Source organism: Helianthus annuus, chromosome 17, assembly GCF_002127325.2.
Source record: "Helianthus annuus cultivar XRQ/B chromosome 17, HanXRQr2.0-SUNRISE, whole genome shotgun sequence".
NCBI classification, from domain to species: Eukaryota; Viridiplantae; Streptophyta; class Magnoliopsida; order Asterales; family Asteraceae; genus Helianthus; species Helianthus annuus.
The window spans coordinates 132,398,342-132,406,063 of NC_035449.2; positions in this window are offsets into that span (position 1 = coordinate 132,398,342).

Sequence of the window (7,722 nt, forward strand, 5' to 3'; positions counted from 1 at the left end):
TACATATTTAGACTAAATGCTCATTTTTCGTTTCTTGTGTGAATAGCCGCTCGGTTCTTACAAATCTAGAACTTGCCACGACGATACATTCCCGGTCCTTACCAACTTAAACCCAAGTAAGTAAATGATGGAGGCATTAGGACTAACCATTTTTCTTTCAAAACCATTATTTTTCATTTTTTTTATTACCTACCCAAAATCCCCCTAGATAGCCCCTTTGAGCCTAAACCTTTCATTTCATTACCCCAAAACCCTTTTTACCCACCAAAAACCTTTTTATTTTTCACCCTTTATTTTAGTAACAAGCTCGCTTTTTCGTAAACTCACCTTTCTATGTGACGATCAAAAAAAAAAAAAAATAGTGATGAAGTCAAAAACAAACAAAAGCTATAGCTTGTTTGGAGAAATACTTCAAAAAAATAAAAAAGTCACTAAAAACAAGGTATTTCACGAAAACCGACGCTTGTTACGATTTTCGCCCTTTTTACTAACCACTAACCAACCACCCACCTTTAACCCAAGCCTAACCCTTTACCCCAAAAAAAAGTCCTCTTGATATTTACAAAGGTAAAAAGTTAAAAAGGAGGAGGATTGATTGCTTGGCAAGCCTATGGAAGGCGTAAGTTCCATGCCGCTCTCGAGTGATTCACTAAAATATACACCTTCGGCCGAGTGTTGAGTGATCTCCCGTGAGGTATGTGAACTTGTATATAAATGGAATTTTAATAAGGCATGCTATGCCCAAATAAGTAATTTATCTTATGAAACGTTCAAAATAAATCATAACGAATAGGATTGTAAATAAATAAAAATAAAACTTACAAAGACCTTGGATTCCCGACACTCTAGGACAAGCTAAAAAACGTCTCTTCTACCTATTCCATTTGGGAGTGTAAGCCACATTTAAAGAGTTTTGCTTGAGGACAAGCAAAAGTTCAAGTGTGGGGGTATTTGATGTGTGTAAAATGCAACATATAAATCACATCAATTAAGGCATAAAACTAACCCTTTTTAAGTACTAATGTTGGAAAAATAGTGTTTTTGTCTTCCTTTTGTATTTTCAGGATTAAATGAGCTCAAAATCACAAAAGAAGCAAAAAGACAACTAATTCTACCATAAATACAAGAAAAGGAACAAAAGTAGACTGCCCGACCCTCAACGGTACCTCCCAAAGCAAAGGAGAAGAAACAGAGTCTGAACACACCCCGTGTCCAGCGAACACGGGGGCGTGCCCAGGAAGCAGCAGAAAAGACAAACCAGTAGAAGCTTCCATTGCCCACCACGGGGCCGTGTCCAGCGGGCACGGGGGCGTGGTGAAAGTACAGCAGGCGCATTAATTGTAATTGCGAATTACAATTAATGAAGAGAGAGAATGTCAGACGGGCACCGGGCCGTGTCCAGCGGACACGGTGCCGTGTCCAGCCTTCTGTTCAGCCTATAAATAGAGGAGCTTGGTTTCATTCTCTCTCATCCCTTGGCACACCACCTCTCTCACACTTCATCCACCACCCACCACCACCATAACACCATCATCCACCACCATCATCCATTGTCCATCGTAGAGTGTGTGAGTCGTCTCGGGATCCAAGATTGATCGTAAGAGTTCTTGACAATCAAGGCCATGTTTGCCTAAGTCTCTTACATCACTTGGTGAAGACAAGTGTTTAGTATAATACTTTTTATTTTTAATCTTTTGCACTTTTTATTTGGTTTTGTATTAATGACTTTAATAACTAGTTACTTATGTTGAAGGTGATCTTTCCTTATCGTTTGTCCGTGGTGTCTTGGCATTATTTTACTGTCTATATAAAATAAAAGATTTTCACCATTCATATCTCCACGGTCTATATGGAGGTATGTTGGCTACCTGGTTGGGGGTTAAGGGAACGGTTTGGTAAGGGTCTTGCCCTTGTTCAGCGTTTAGAGGTCCTGCTTGGGACCTGGGTCAAATTTAGTAGGATCTCCTTCAATGCCCATAGGTATTGGATGGCGGGGATCCAAACTCTTTGACCCCCTCATAAGTTAACTACTATTAATACTATAACCCGGCTATTTAGGACTGTATCCCTGCTGACTCAGACTACTTAGCCGAGGGTAACGTCACCGCCAAAAGCGGAGCCTACCACATTTTGCATTAATAACTTAATTCATTATCTTTCAATAATCCGACCCTTTAGGATTGTATCCTTGCTGACTCAAACTACTGGGTTGAGGGTAACGTCGCCTTCAAAAGAGGGGCCTACTATAATAACTAAGATAATCTCTTAAACAAGTGCAAAAGTGCAAAAATAATCAAAGGTTATACTAATACACGTGTCGGATCCAAGTGATTCATCTTGTCTATCTGTTTTTATTTTATTTTTATTTTCAGCATTTAGTTAGTTTTTATTTTTCTTAGTTTAAAACATTTTTCTAACTTTTTGATTTGATTACACGTTGAGGATAAACCGGTATTAAAAGCTCTTGTGTCCTTGGACGACCTCGGTATCTTACCAACACTATACTACGTCCACGATGGGTGCACTTGCCCATATGTGTGTTTAGTGTTAGTAAATATCGTGTTTTATAAATTTAAAACTTGGCTAAAAGTGTAAAAAAGGGGCTTAAATACTCATCAAAAATATAACACACTTCACGCACATCACCATACAGTGTTCTCTTATTTATACATATCATCTGATCTTATCATTTTTCAAATGATTTACAAGACAAAGCAAATTACAAGGTTCATGACTAAACATTTTCTCAAACATAAGTCATGAATTCCGTTTTCACAAAACCAATGTATCTCACAGGCATTTTTATGCTGACGTACCTATTTTCACATGTTTTTTCAGGAGATGATGCATAGGACCTATCAAGACATACTTAGGCGGACCTGTGCCTTAGTGACTTAAAATGAGACAAGAACTAGTTAATTTATGTTATGTACTCTTTGGTTCTTGTTTAAACAATGTATACTTTCATATTTGATTAATAAAACGAAACTTCATTTGCCATGGATTTGAAACAATTGATTCTGTTACAACACTCCCCGACGTTTCCACCACGTTTTGTATGTTCTACGTGGTCGGGGTGTGACAGAAAAGTTGGTATCAGAGCCAATGGTTATAGGGAATTAGGTTATTAGTAATGCTTTGACCTAGTCTATAACCTTCCTAGGACCCTAACGCGAGTTTACTTGCGTTTAGTCATAAAACAATACCGTCACCTATCCTTGGGCGACGACCACAACAAGAACATAAATTTCAAAACCGCTTTGAAAACTAATCATCTCGATGATTGATTACTAGGTTTTGAACCCTCTGTTATAAGGTTTTGAACCCCTTTGGGTTTTCAAAATCTCGTCAAGGTTTTGGGTCCTAAATAGTGTGAACACGTGCGAACTGGAAGAGTGAATGCATGTACACTGGGATTTCTGTCTAAGGTTAGAGTGTTCGTAGAAATCCACATAATCGGACCAGTCACTCTTACCTGGGAACTCCTGGGGTGAGTGTCCACTTATAGGTGAGCATGTCTTCGCGATGCAATATGAGGATCTATTTGCTTTGACTCAGCCTTGGTGTTGTTTGTTTGCTTCGTGGATTCAAACAAATGGCCCTCAACCATGATTATGGCCGGTAATTGTAACATCCTATTCTTACCCAATGCCATTACATTTGTTTTCTGTCTTGTTCCTCTTTTAGAATGCCTCCTCGACGCGAAAACCAGATAGCGACTGCCGAACTCGCAGAGATCATTGCGCAACAAATGGCTGCTCAATTCCCAAACCTCTTTGCTCAATGGAACCAAGCCAACAACAACAATAATGCCCACTGCAACTTCAAGACGTTCAACTCGGCTAAGCCATCAAAGTTTTCTAGGTCTCAAGGAGCGACTGCACTTCTGCAATGGTTCGAGAGTTTAGAGAACACCTTCAGACATGTTCAATGTCTAAACGAGCGAAAGGTAGAATTCGCATCTAGCGTCTTTGAGAAACGAGCTTTGACATGGTGGAATGGTGTGATGAGAGATAGGGGTGCCGATATGGCACTGGCTCAAACATGGCAAGAGCTTCGAGCTCTGATGTTGAAGGAATTCTGTCCTCGTCACGAGATCAGGACCTTGGAAACAGAGTTCGACAATCTTAAGCAAGTTAGCGGTGAGCATCGAGCCTACACGGATCGTTATGAGGAGTTAAGTTTGTTATGCCCGGATATGGTTACACCTTTGGATAAAGCAATCGAAAAGTACATTGATGGCCTCCCTGACTCAATACAAGACATTGTAACTGGTAGCAACCCTACTACAGTTAGACAGGCCATTGAGCTATCTGCAACCTTGACTGAAGCAAAGATCAGGAAAGGTAAACTTTTCCAAAAAGGTGACAAGAAACCGGTCGGGGAATCGAACCCAATCAAGGAATCAAAGACCATGGATGAACAGACTGAATCCCCTAAGAAGTCAAAGAAGCGGAAGGCTTCTCAGAACTTCGCCGTGGTCGCTCACAATGGTCAAGCCGTCCCCAACCAACCAGCTCAGCCCCCTGCTAGAAAACCATACAATGGAACTGCACCTTTGTGCAACCAATGTAGCCTCCATCATGACGCCAATGTACAGTGCCGCAAATGCCAAACTTGTGGACTCATAGGCCACACAGCAAGAGTCTGCCCAGCTGCAGCAACGCCAGACCAAGCTGGCAACAATCCTGCTCAAGGTCCTTTTCTACCGGGCTCTTGTTTCAACTGTGGCGAGATGGGTCATTTCCGAAGAAATTGCCCAAAGCTTGCTAATGCAAATCCAGCACAGGGATGAGCATCTGACTGACTAGAAGACAACATCGTTTAGAAATAATCACGTCTTATGTATTATTTTCTTTTGTTGTCAAGGTCCAAGAAACAGTTGATATCGTTGTTTATAAATAAATCTTTTATTTACATTCCAATGTATTATCTGTGGTTGCATGTATAAACGACATATCCCCTTACAATACCGACGATCAAGAAACCGTATTCCTTGAAGAACAAACTACCCCCAAATTTCTCCCATTCTATGATCTCTTGCGTCTTCCACGAAATACCTAAGTACCCGTTTCTTCTAAGGAAATCAAAATACAAGGCGCAAGTTACAACACATGACGAATACCTAAAGTACCACTATAAATCCTTAATAGGGTACCTAAGGATTTCCCGTAAGTCCTTAATTGTTGTATACCTAATTTCGAATGTGATAATTCCTTGTAATCAAAACTCAAATTTTGGGAGATCTTTCTATCTTCTCAAATAGATTCCAGTGAACATTGAGACCCGTCGATTGGTTTCCATATCCGTATTCAATCAATAACAAGTTAATAACTGTGACATCTGTGCTTGTAATCATTGTAAACAGTTCAAATATCAATGAAATAAAGTTATTTGATCCTTGTGTTTGTTTGTTTATGTTTAATGTTTTTCATGTTTTGACTTTTATTCGATTTCAAACTCTATATCGATTTCTGGAGAATTATACGCAAACTGGTGCGTTAACGTAATCAGTTAAACACGACAAATACTCCGGAACATCAATTTATGCTTAACATACCTTAAATAACCTTTACATAACTTAGAAATAAGTTTTGAAGGCTTTGGTATGGCAAAATCAAGTTAATTCGCTTAGAGGGACTAAAATTGACAAACTGCGAAAGTATGCCGATATGAACTGTAACGAACATTCCGGAACATGAGCATAAGTTAAACACACCTTAAATATCCTTTACATAGCTTAGAAATAGGCTTTGAGGGGTTCGGTGTGCTAAAATAAACTTTTGGGTCATTCAGGGACTAAAAGTGTCAAAAAGTGCATAAGTTTGCATTTTCGCGCATAACTTACATTCTGAATACATCCGGACATCCAAAAATTTATGTAAGCATTAAAATATTATGTTTTAATGTTTGGCATGAGAAAAATCCATTCGTCGCGCAATTTGGATCGTTTTTCGCGCTTATGCGCATTCCGTCGTAATTAAGCGAACATCGCGATCGTACGACCAAACGAACCGACATCCGAGATATTTTTGAGCATGTTTTGAGTTCCCTATACTTTAACCTCATTTTAGAGGCTTGAAATGAGGTTAACGGGCCTTAAACGTGTCAAAAATGGACTCAAAAGCATGCAGGGGCTAAAACTGTCATTTTTGAAAGTTTGTGCTGATCAGACAACCTCAGGCGGCCCGCTTGAGTTTTTATGGATCCTGATGCGGGCCGCATGGCCTCCCTAGATCTGCATTTTTGTTGCAAACAGCTGCTTACAGCTGTTAACCACTTCCAAACCACTTGCAAATGGTTTTGGGGCATTTCTATGGGCTCTAATGGTTTTCTAAAACAAGGGGCCCATGTGTACGACCAAGATCGAAGCACGTTTGTCAAGGAACGATCCTAACGGTCTTGGTTTTCCTATAAATACCCCCCACCCCATTCACTCAAACCCACTTGATTTTTCTGAGATTTCTCTAAGTTGAAGTGTAACCACTTCATACCTGAGAATACTTGGAAAGATCAATCTTGCGGGGACCTTCTGTAAGTTTTCTTTCGCGTTTTTCGTTCATTTTAGCGTTAAAGTCAAGCTGTGTTTGACTTTCTGCATTGACCATTTTATGGTCAACGCGAAGTTCGTTTGAACTTCATAACGTGAGCGTAATCACGATGGTTATAGTCCATAGTGACTATACCTACTGATTACCACGTTATCTAGGCTTAGTGACGAGTCGTAGTTTCGGCCAAAATGCGTTTTCTCGCGTATTTTGTAACCAAACTACTCTAGGGTATTAAAACCGTTTGTTTTAATACCAAACCTGTTTTCTAACTTCACTAAACATGTTCTAGCATGTTTAGCTCGTCGCTTCTAGTTTTGTGCTTGTCTATGGGTCGTAAGGTAAGCGATCTAATCAATCGCTTATGCTTATGAACCCGACCCATTTGGTCGATCTTTAGGATCTGACCAAACACTTTAGGTGACCATAGTTGTATAAGGGATAACCTTCCGAGGTTATACCTTATGGTCACATCGTTTAACTAGTTGTATAATAGGTAATGTATGTGCCTTAGGTAAATTACCAAAATACCCTTTTTACGCCAAAATTCATTTTAAGCCTATGTAACATAATTTTTGGTATCTAAACTGATTTAACAACAATATTGAGCATGTTAAGGCATATCTTACTTGTCATAGGGCTAGTTAGGCATTCCGAACGCGTTTTACGCGAACGACGCGTTAAAGTGGCATAAGCTACCTAGACGGGTCGTAACGGGTCAAAAGCACTTAGGATAAGTTTCGTTTTAGTACGTAGGCTTTGTTAGACCATATTACATAAGTTCCCACACTTATTTGGTTTACGAAACCTCGTACTACCCGATCCTCCGATAGGTCCGTTTATTAATGTAGATACCTATATAGGTGCCGTTTGATTTCCGTGATCTTCTAGCATTGCTTGGTGGTTATCCTACGACTTCTAAGCAATCTCAAGTGAGTACATAGACCCCTCTTTTACTTTTTTCAAACATTTTGGGGTGAAACACATGTGCCTACTTGTTACTTTCATGCTTTCATGTTTTCACATTATACACTTGCTATGTTCATTAGTACATTGTTTTACATGACATTTTCATGCTATGTATGTTCATCATACTTAGTACACTTGCTTTACATGACATTTTCATGCTATGTATGTTCATCATACTTAGTACACTTGTTTTACATGACATTTT